Genomic DNA, 9,398 nt, shown 5'->3' with positions numbered 1-9,398 from the left:
TTCAAGCAGACTCCATGGAATATTTAGAAATTGAATAAACCTGTCAGAAATGAATTTATCTTGCCATCTGAATTAGTCTAGACTTGAACTCCTGAACAGCTCAAAGCACACAGTCCAAAGTGCAAAAAGATCTGCCAAAAGGTCAATAATTCCTGGGATTTTCTGTGCGTGAGAACATTGCTCTAAAAACATAATGTAATAATAAGAAAGTGATGAAGATGTCAATAATATTAATCATCCAACCAGGATTGAAAGGTCCTGTTCAGTATCATTGTGTGTTGGGGCTAGATAAGGGTGTGCTTTATATGTTAGTGCTCTGTAAATATTAGACCTATATTTATGACAGCATGTTCTATTTCAATGTTAAAATTTCTACATATGTCGGTACAAAGGCTGCTAATAAAACTTAACTCCTGTGTTATGGACAGGGATAGGTATGCGATAATCCTCCCTGTTTTTCTTCTACGCAGATGGAAATAAGATATATCTTTGAAAATGACTGTCTTAACCCTTGTAAGGGCTGTAAATTTAAAAAAAAGAATTAAATCATTAAGATTAAATATTTATTTTCACAATATCTGAAATGTAAATGCAATAATCACCCACTCCCCAAACATTTAGGCATTCAAGAAATTAATTTAGCGTTACCCCTAAATTATTCGGCGAATCTTCTTTTATGGAGTTGAGAGTTTTTATTTGGTCAATTCATTTGTGATGCTTCATAATTGTGATGTGAAAATTTCTTTAACTCTCCCTTATTCCTTTCACTTTCAGTGAGAGGATGTTTCATTTCCCTGTCTTTTAGTTGATCTCACATTTCAATTCTCATTAATTCAGGGGTTAACACTGTATTCTAGTGCAAAGCTTCTAAGTAACTCTCCTCTCTTGAGTACCCCATAGTGTCTGCAAGTCAGACTTCAGGTCTGCAATTCTGAGCCAAATTTGTGCAAACCACAGACACTTGCCACAGACACGATTGCTAAAGAGTGCAAGATAATCCAATGATTCCAACACACTGCATCATAGCATGCCGCAATTCCTGCTCTGTCTGTCTAATTTGATTTACTTGCTTCATTAATTCATTATCTATTTAAATACCTAACATAATGGAATGTCACACTCTCCTAGATTGGAGATAAAAAGTATATCACAAGCTGCGGAATGCTGAAGAAAGTGAATAAATCCCACGAGTCAAATTCTTAATTTCATACTTGGACAATATAGCACAAAAGCAGAGATACATCTTCATGGTGTCATCGCTCCATACAATTTGTAAAATTGCTTGTTTTTACAAAATATTGATGACTCCCTCCCATCTTACCGTATTTGTTCAGTGTCCTGAAACAATAATCAGCATATATTCAAGGCAATCACTTTTTAACTAATTGACAGATGATCATCTCTATCAGGCTGTGCCTGATTAACTTGGCTAAATAGATGACAGTTTGCAGCTTCAGTATCCATGCCTGACACATCTTCCATATGTAGACATGAGAAAAAATACCATACGACTCAACTTCCTGACGTGGCATTTGGTCTATGTCGCGGGTGTATTTTTCTCGGCTGTGTATCTCTTTACGGCTGTTTTTTAAATTCACTTGTGGGACGTGTGTGTTGCTGGCTGGACCAGCATTTATGGCTCGTAACTAGTTGCCCTTGAGAAGGTGGCTGTGAGCTGTCTTCTTAAAAAATGGGTAAAATATCACAAGGTAATGTGTGACATGGGCTATGGTGAGTTGTGTGGCAAGATCAGGTGACACGTATGGCAAGGCCCATTCATTGTCATAGGGTCATAGAGTCAGCATCATGAAACAGACCTTTTGGTCCAACTAGTCCACTCCGACCATATTCGCAAACTAAACTGGTCCCACCTGCCTGCTCTTAGTCCATGTCCTTCCACATATCTCTTATTAAGTTACTTATCTAAATGTGATTTAAATATTGTAACTGCACCTGCATCCACGACTTCCCCAGCAAGTTCATTCGACACACAAATCACTCTGTGTAAAATAAAAATTCCCCTTGTGTCTTTTTTAATTCTTTCTCCTCTCTCCTTAAAAATTTTCCCCCGGTCTTGAAATTCCCAACCCTAGGGAAAAGACACCTGACATCCACCTTATTTACACACCTCATGGTTTTATAAAGCACTCTCAGGTCACCTCTCAACCTTCTATGCTCCAGTGAAAAAAGTCCCAGACTATCCAGCCTATTTTTATAACTCAAACCCTTCATTTCTGGAAACATCCTGGTACATCTTTTCTCAACCCTCTCTAGCTTAATGATGTCCTTCCTATAACTGGATATAGTGCTCCAGAAGAGGGCTCACCAACATACTGTACAACCTCAACTTCTATACTCAAAGGTCTGAGCAATGAAAGCAAGCGTGCTAAATGCCTTCTTAACCAACCTGTCTATATGTGATCAAATTTCAAAGAATTATGTACCCGAACCCCTCGGTCTCTCTGTTCTACAACATTTACCAAGGCCCTGCTTTTAAGTGAATAAGACCTGCCCTTGTTTGTTTTGCTGAAATGAAATACCTTGCCTTATCCAAATTCAACTCCATCGGCCACAGCTCAGCCCATTGACCCAACTGATCAAGCTTTCCTGGTAATCTTAGACAGCCTTCTTCACTGTCTACTATACTATTAATTTTGGTGCTATCCACAATCTTACAAATTTACTAACCATGCCTCCTATATTCTCATTTAATGCAATTATATAAATGACAAATGTTGAGATCAACAAACCCCGTCTTTTACAATTTTCACATGCAGCAAGGTGAGATTCTTACTCGGCAGCAGCAAAATTCCAGTAGACAGGGATTAACATTTGTTAAATGCTTTGTTAACACCACACTCACCACATTAACATTCACCCTTCCATTTACCAAACTTGTCAAAACAAGCTTGATGTCAGGAACAAAAACAAAGTTGCTGGAAAAGCTCAGCAGTTCTGGCAGCATCTGTGAAGGAAAGAACAGAGTTAACGTTTCGGGTCCGGTGACCTTTCCTCAGAACTGGGACGTCAGGAACACTTGAATGGGTACCTGATAGATTCAGCTTGCCACTTGCTTGAAATGATCTCGATCTTTGCAACGACAGTTCTGGGCACTACCCATGAGCACCAGTTACAAGTATCCATCATCCATACACAGATATCTGACATGTATATGGCAGAAGGAAGGGGTGTTAATTGGTTGCCACATCAGCCACAGTTGACCGTGGCATTGCGCTAATGGGTAATCATAGGCTCTGAAAGCTTCCAGATGATTCAAAAAGACACAAGGCTTGACATAATCCTTTTTGCTTGCAGAGAATGGGTCCTTATGAATGAATGTATGTTGTCTCTAATTTGAATAAAATGAGCCACATTATGAGCACGGCTGATTATCTTAAATTGTTTGGTAGTCTAAGAAATTGGTTATTTGCACAATCACGAATGTTCAGCAAGTACTGCCCAAATTGCAGAATTCCACCTAACAATTCACTTTTGTTGTGAGCTTTGTAAAGGCATGTTGATTCTGGTCGATAATGAGCAGTTGGAAGAATATGTTGTTCAATTCAAGCAATAAATCATTATGATGTATTGGCTTTGTACTTGGAAACCAACTGACACTGAAGTTGATAGAGAACATTGCTCAAATGTCATCAGGCACAATGGCGTTTGGACTAATGATGGCATCCTGGTTGTGGAACATATCACTCATGTCACCACTGCATTGTAGCAGAGCAAATAATGCTTTAACGACATACCTGTCTTAGCAGCGACATAAAATACAGTTTACGCACCATTTGGAATACATTCCAAAACATGAAGATTTACTTAAGTAGAGACAGAACAGATATACTCAGCAAATCTGTCAGCATCTATGGAGAGAGAAACAGTGTTAATGTTTCAGGTCGATGATCTTTTTATCAGAACTGGGAAATGTCAAGTAAGAGGTGGCAAAGCAGAAAACCTATGATAGGAGAGAACATAGGAGATATTCAAAGTCAAAATAGTTAGTCATGTGGCCACAAAGAAAATGACAATGCAACAAGAAAGTATTTGTCCACAGGAGGTTTAAATGGCAGAATAATGAAACACTGCGGTCTGAAAGCAAAAACAGGTGATAAAACTCAATTAGATTCAAAAAGCCACTGAAAGTAAACTTAAACGGAGGGGCAGAGGCTATATTCTAAAATCGTTGAACCCTTTATTGAGTTTGGAAAGACTGAAAAATGTGAGTTGAGGTGTTGTTTCTCAAGTTTGAACTGATCTTCAGTGGAACACTGTTATGGACTAAAGACAGATCTGCATGACAGCAAGGTGGATAATTACAATAATGAAGGTAAAATACTGTGGGTACTGGAAATCTGAAACAAACACAGACTGCTGGAGAAACTCGTCAGGTCTGACAACATCAATGGAGGGAAAAATAGAGTTAAGATTTTGAGTTCAGTTTGACTCTACTTCAGAACTCAATCAAAATGGCAAGTCACAGGAAACTTGGGATCATGCTTGTGTTCCACATATCAAGCAGTCTACATTGTGAGCAACATTCATAGTACACTAAATTAGAAGAAGTACTTTGGCCACTTTGGAAGGAATATTTGGGCCTTAGATTGAGTGGCAACAGAAAGTAAAAATATGATTGTTGCATTTCCTTCCTTTGCATGAAAAGGTGCATTGAGGAGGGGGAGGTGTATTGGAGTGACTAAGGAGTGTGAGTGGGAGTGTTGTCAGTCAGGGAACAGCACCTTTGAAATGCTGAAATAGGAGGGGAAAATATGTTTGGTAGTACCTACTTGCTGAAGATGATGGAAGTGGCTGAGATCGATACATTAAATGTAGTGGAAATTGATGATGAGGAAAATCCTATCATAATTTTGGGAGGAAGAAATGCAAGAAATGGGTCAGCCACAGTGTCAAACATGAGGTGGGAGGAGAGTGAATTGGCTGAGGTAAAAGGAAGACATATAAGAAACATAGATGGAGAAGATTGCACCATCAAACAGATATGATGGAGAGGGAAAAACCAGGAAAATAATATAGAATCATTATAGAATTTGCTTCTTCTGCACTCAGTTCTTTTCTGTTCAGTTTGGTTGTTCTGCTCCATTCTCACAGACTGTAATTAAGGGAGACCGGCCAGTATTTAGGATGAATTGTTCCGACGTTTAAAGTTGGATCATAAAAATGTTCATTCTTTACCTATTTGATGCCTTGCATTTCGAGAAAGAAACAAATTCAGATGACTGTGATACTTTTAAAAAATTCTTTATTCATTCACAGGATGAAGGTGTCGCTGGCTAGGCTAGTTTTTATTGCCCATCCCTAATTGCACAAATGCAGTTAAAGTCAACCACTTTGCTGTGGGTCTGGAGTCACATGTAGGCCAGACCAGGTAAGGATGCCGGTTTCCTTCTCTAAAGGACATTAGTGAGCCAGTGAGTCTTTATAACAATTGACAATGGATTCGCAATCATCATTAGGCGCTTACTTTCAGATATTTATTGAGTACAAATTTCACCATCTGTCATGTTGGGATTTGAAACCAGATTATTATCTAGTCTCTGGATTAATAGTCCAGACCAACTAGGCCATCACCTTCCCATCCTACGGAAGAGACAAAGCAATATTTCACCCATGATCACTTTCCATCAATAGAGAGCGCATGAGAAAATAGAGTTTAGAAATAGAGCCATACAAATAGCCTGAGCTTCAGTTGTACATATATACGTATACCCAGAAATGTGGCCAACTATTACAAATCCATTCAGGGTCTGGAAACTTGCATGAATTCTGCATGTAAGTGCACTAGTCAATGGATCCTTATTTAAAGCCAACATTTAAAATCCACAAATCCATAATCTATTTTGGTTTTAATTTAAAAGTCATGTCATCCTCTTTTGTGAACTCTTTCCAATGTACTGCTCTGCATGATATCACAGTTATTACAGGCTAGTGCCAAAAAGGAAGCCAGACAAAAATGTCCCAGACATTCAAATACATCTTAAACCATTGTACATGGGGTGACCTTTCGTAACAATTGTGAAGGATCTACATTATCAACTCTTATGAATATAATTGCTACACACTTCCAGTGCCATAACGTATTCAAAGAATTTCTGGTATGCCAGGTAGGAGCATGAATACTTTTGCAAGTTTTGTGTACATTGAAGGAATTTTTCTTTCTGGATTGCTAAAATAACTGACTATAGTGCAAGAGGCCAGAAAAGAGGGAGTATCTGCCATCTTGAAAGATGCATTAAGAGAGACATAGGTGAGCAATTTGCATCATGAACAGATGGTCAGGTGTCTGTATTGCAAAATGGCCTCATTATGTATATTTTGTTAAGCTCAAAGCCAGACTTGAACACAAAAATTGTTGAAGAAACTCAACAGATCTGGTAACATCTGTGGAGGCTTGAAGGCAAAGTCAGGGTTGGATCTGAGAGCATGGAGTGCAGTCAGTTTAGAAGGAGATCAATTTGAATGAGTGTACTGGGGGGAAGAGAAATTAAGGTGACCGATCTCACGTTGACAGATCTTAACGAGCAGGTCCAGTGTAGGTAAAATGCCAGAGGGGGGTTCAGCTGAAGGGAGAGTGCTGGAGATGGGTGAACAGGTCTGTGGCACAGGGCAAGGACTCCTGCACAAAGAAATGGGCACAGAGGTGAAGATGATGGAAGAAGAATTCAATGTAATGTCATTCCTAAAATTCATTAAGGTGGTGGTGCAGAGGGACAAAACTAAGATCTTTAATGAAAATAGAACATTCAGCATCAGAGAGTAGAAGGTCAGACTGGATAATAAATACCTGACAGGAAGTTGTTTCCGTTAGGCGGGGAGGCTAGGGCCCGTGGGCACAGCCTTAAAATTAGAGGGGGTAAATTTAAAACTGAAATGAGATGACATTTCTTCAGCCAGAGTGTGGTGGGCTTGTGGAATTCATTGCCACGGAGTGCAGTGGAGGCCGGGATGTTGGATGCCTTCAAGGCAGAGATCGACAAATTCTTGATCTCAGAAGGAATCAAGGGCTACGGGGAGAGTGCAGGGAAGTGGAGTTGAAATGCCCATCAGCCATGATTTAAATGACAGAGTGGACTTAATAGGCCGAATGGCCTTACTTCCACTCCTATGTCTTATGGTCTTATGGAGGTAGGGTTAGGAGAAATAATGGAGACTGAGGGAAAGGGAGGGGAAGGAAATTCCAGAGGAGCATGGGTATCTCTGCATTGTTACAGTTTGTGTTTCTTAATATCCGAAAGGAAAAGAAACAGTTTCTCATTAGAACATCTCACTAGCTTGACTGAAATTTTTAAAGAAGTAACAAAGAGGATTGATGAAGGTAGCGTGGTGGATGTGACCTACATGGGCTTCAGTAAGGTTTTCAACAGGGAGAACTAGCTATCTGGATACAGAACTTGTTGATAGGTAGAAGGCTGAGGGTGGTGATGGAGGGTTGCTTTTCAGGCTGAAGGTCTGTGAAAAGCAGTGTGCCATGAGGATCAGTACTCGGTCCACTTTTTTTTTATCATTTATAAAAGTGATTTGGCTGTGAACTCAGAAGATATGGTTAGTAAGTTTGCAGATGACACCAAATCTGGAAGTGTCGTGGGCAGTGAAAAAGGTTACTTCAGAGCACAATGGGATCTTGATTGGATGGACCAATGGGCTGAGGAGTGGCAGATGGATTTTAATCTAGATAAATGTGAGGTGCTGCATTTTGGAAAGGCAAATTAGGGCAGGACTTATAGATTTAATGGTAAGATCCTGGGGTTTGTTGCTGAACAAAAATACCTTGTAGTTCAGGTTCATAGTTCCCTGAAAGTGGCATTGCAGGTAGATAGGATAGTAAAGAAGGCATTTGGTATGCTTGTCTTTATTGGTCAATGCCTTGAGTATAGAAGGTGGGAGGTCATGTTATGGATGTTAGGCCACTTTTGGGATGCTGTGTTTAATTCCGGTCTCCCTGCTATAGGAAGTATGTTATGAAACTTGAAAGAGTTTGGAAAAAGTTGACAACTATGTTGCCTGAGTTGAAGGATTTAAGTTATAGGGAGAGGCTGAATAGGCTGGGGTTATTTTCCCTGGAGCATCAGAGGCTGAGGGGTGACCTTATAGAGGTTTATAGAATCATGAGGGGCAGACATAGGGTGAATAGCTAAGGTCTTTTACCAGAATTTAAAAGGGACCTAAGGGTCAACGTTTTCATGCAGTGGTTGGCGTGTGTATGGAATGAGCTGCCCGAGGAAGTGTACGAATAGGAAGAGTTTAGAGGATATGGGCCAAATGCTGGCAAATGGGACTGGATTAATTTAGGATTCTAGTCGGCCTAGAAGAATTGGACCAAAGGGTCTATTTCTGTGCAGTACAGCTCCATGGCTCCATGACTCTACAACATGAATGAGCTGGGGAATAAAGTGGAACTGTGGGCAGGTTCTTTGGGACAGCATGGTGAGGCGAGCTGATGGAAAGAGAAGTTGAGTATGTGTATACAGCACTGCATGGCACTGAGTATGGGTGTCAGGATGGGGAGAGAACAGCTCTCTGAGGAACGTTGCACATCACGGAGATACCCTGTGATCATTTGGGGTGTGTCTGAGCTGAAGGCACTCACTGAGGAATGTGATGTGGCTGTGGAAGTGAGTCTTGGCAAATACCTTTTCAAAAACTTGGAACAACAATGAAAATAATGATGGTGATAAAGAAGAAAGACTAGAATGGAAATTCTGTCAGAGAGACGAGCAGAACATCTTCATGGTGGGTATACGTGGAAGAGATGTTGCAGTGAGTTAATACTGAACAAAAAACAAAGAAATCCACTTCTCTTCCAAAACCCTGGTCCGCACTTTCTATCTGACCAGCATCCACATTCAATAATCATTAACCATCATTTCCTCCACCACTGGCAGAATGCCGCCACTATACACATACTCCCCTCACCTCCTTGTCAGCCGTCTATAGAGACTCTTCCCTCTGGGACACCCTGCTTCAATCCTCTTCTAATCCCAACATTTCCTCACATACTCGCGGCATCTTCACATGCAATTGTAGAAGGTGTGACACTTACGCCTTTACTTCCTCCCATCCTCACTATCCAAGACTCCAGAAATATCTTCTAGGTAAAGCAACGATTTCCCTGCAACTCATCAATCTAGCCTACTGTCTTTGATGCTCACAATGTGGTCTGCTGTACACTGGGGAGAGAAACCGCAAAAAGGACAAGCACTTTGCAGAACACCTACATTCTGACCTCAAAAAAGACCCTGAGCTTCCTGTTGCTTACCGTTACAACAGGCCGCTATGTTCCCTGGCCAACATCTCTGTCTCAGGTTTGCTGCACTATTGCTGCTAAGCTCAAGGAAATCTGAAAGAACGGCATCTCATTTTCCACCTGGGGTCCCTGC

The sequence above is a fragment of the Stegostoma tigrinum genome, chromosome 7 (assembly GCF_030684315.1).
Source record: "Stegostoma tigrinum isolate sSteTig4 chromosome 7, sSteTig4.hap1, whole genome shotgun sequence".
Lineage (NCBI taxonomy): Eukaryota > Metazoa > Chordata > Chondrichthyes > Orectolobiformes > Stegostomatidae > Stegostoma > Stegostoma tigrinum.
This window is presented reverse-complemented; position numbering follows the sequence as displayed.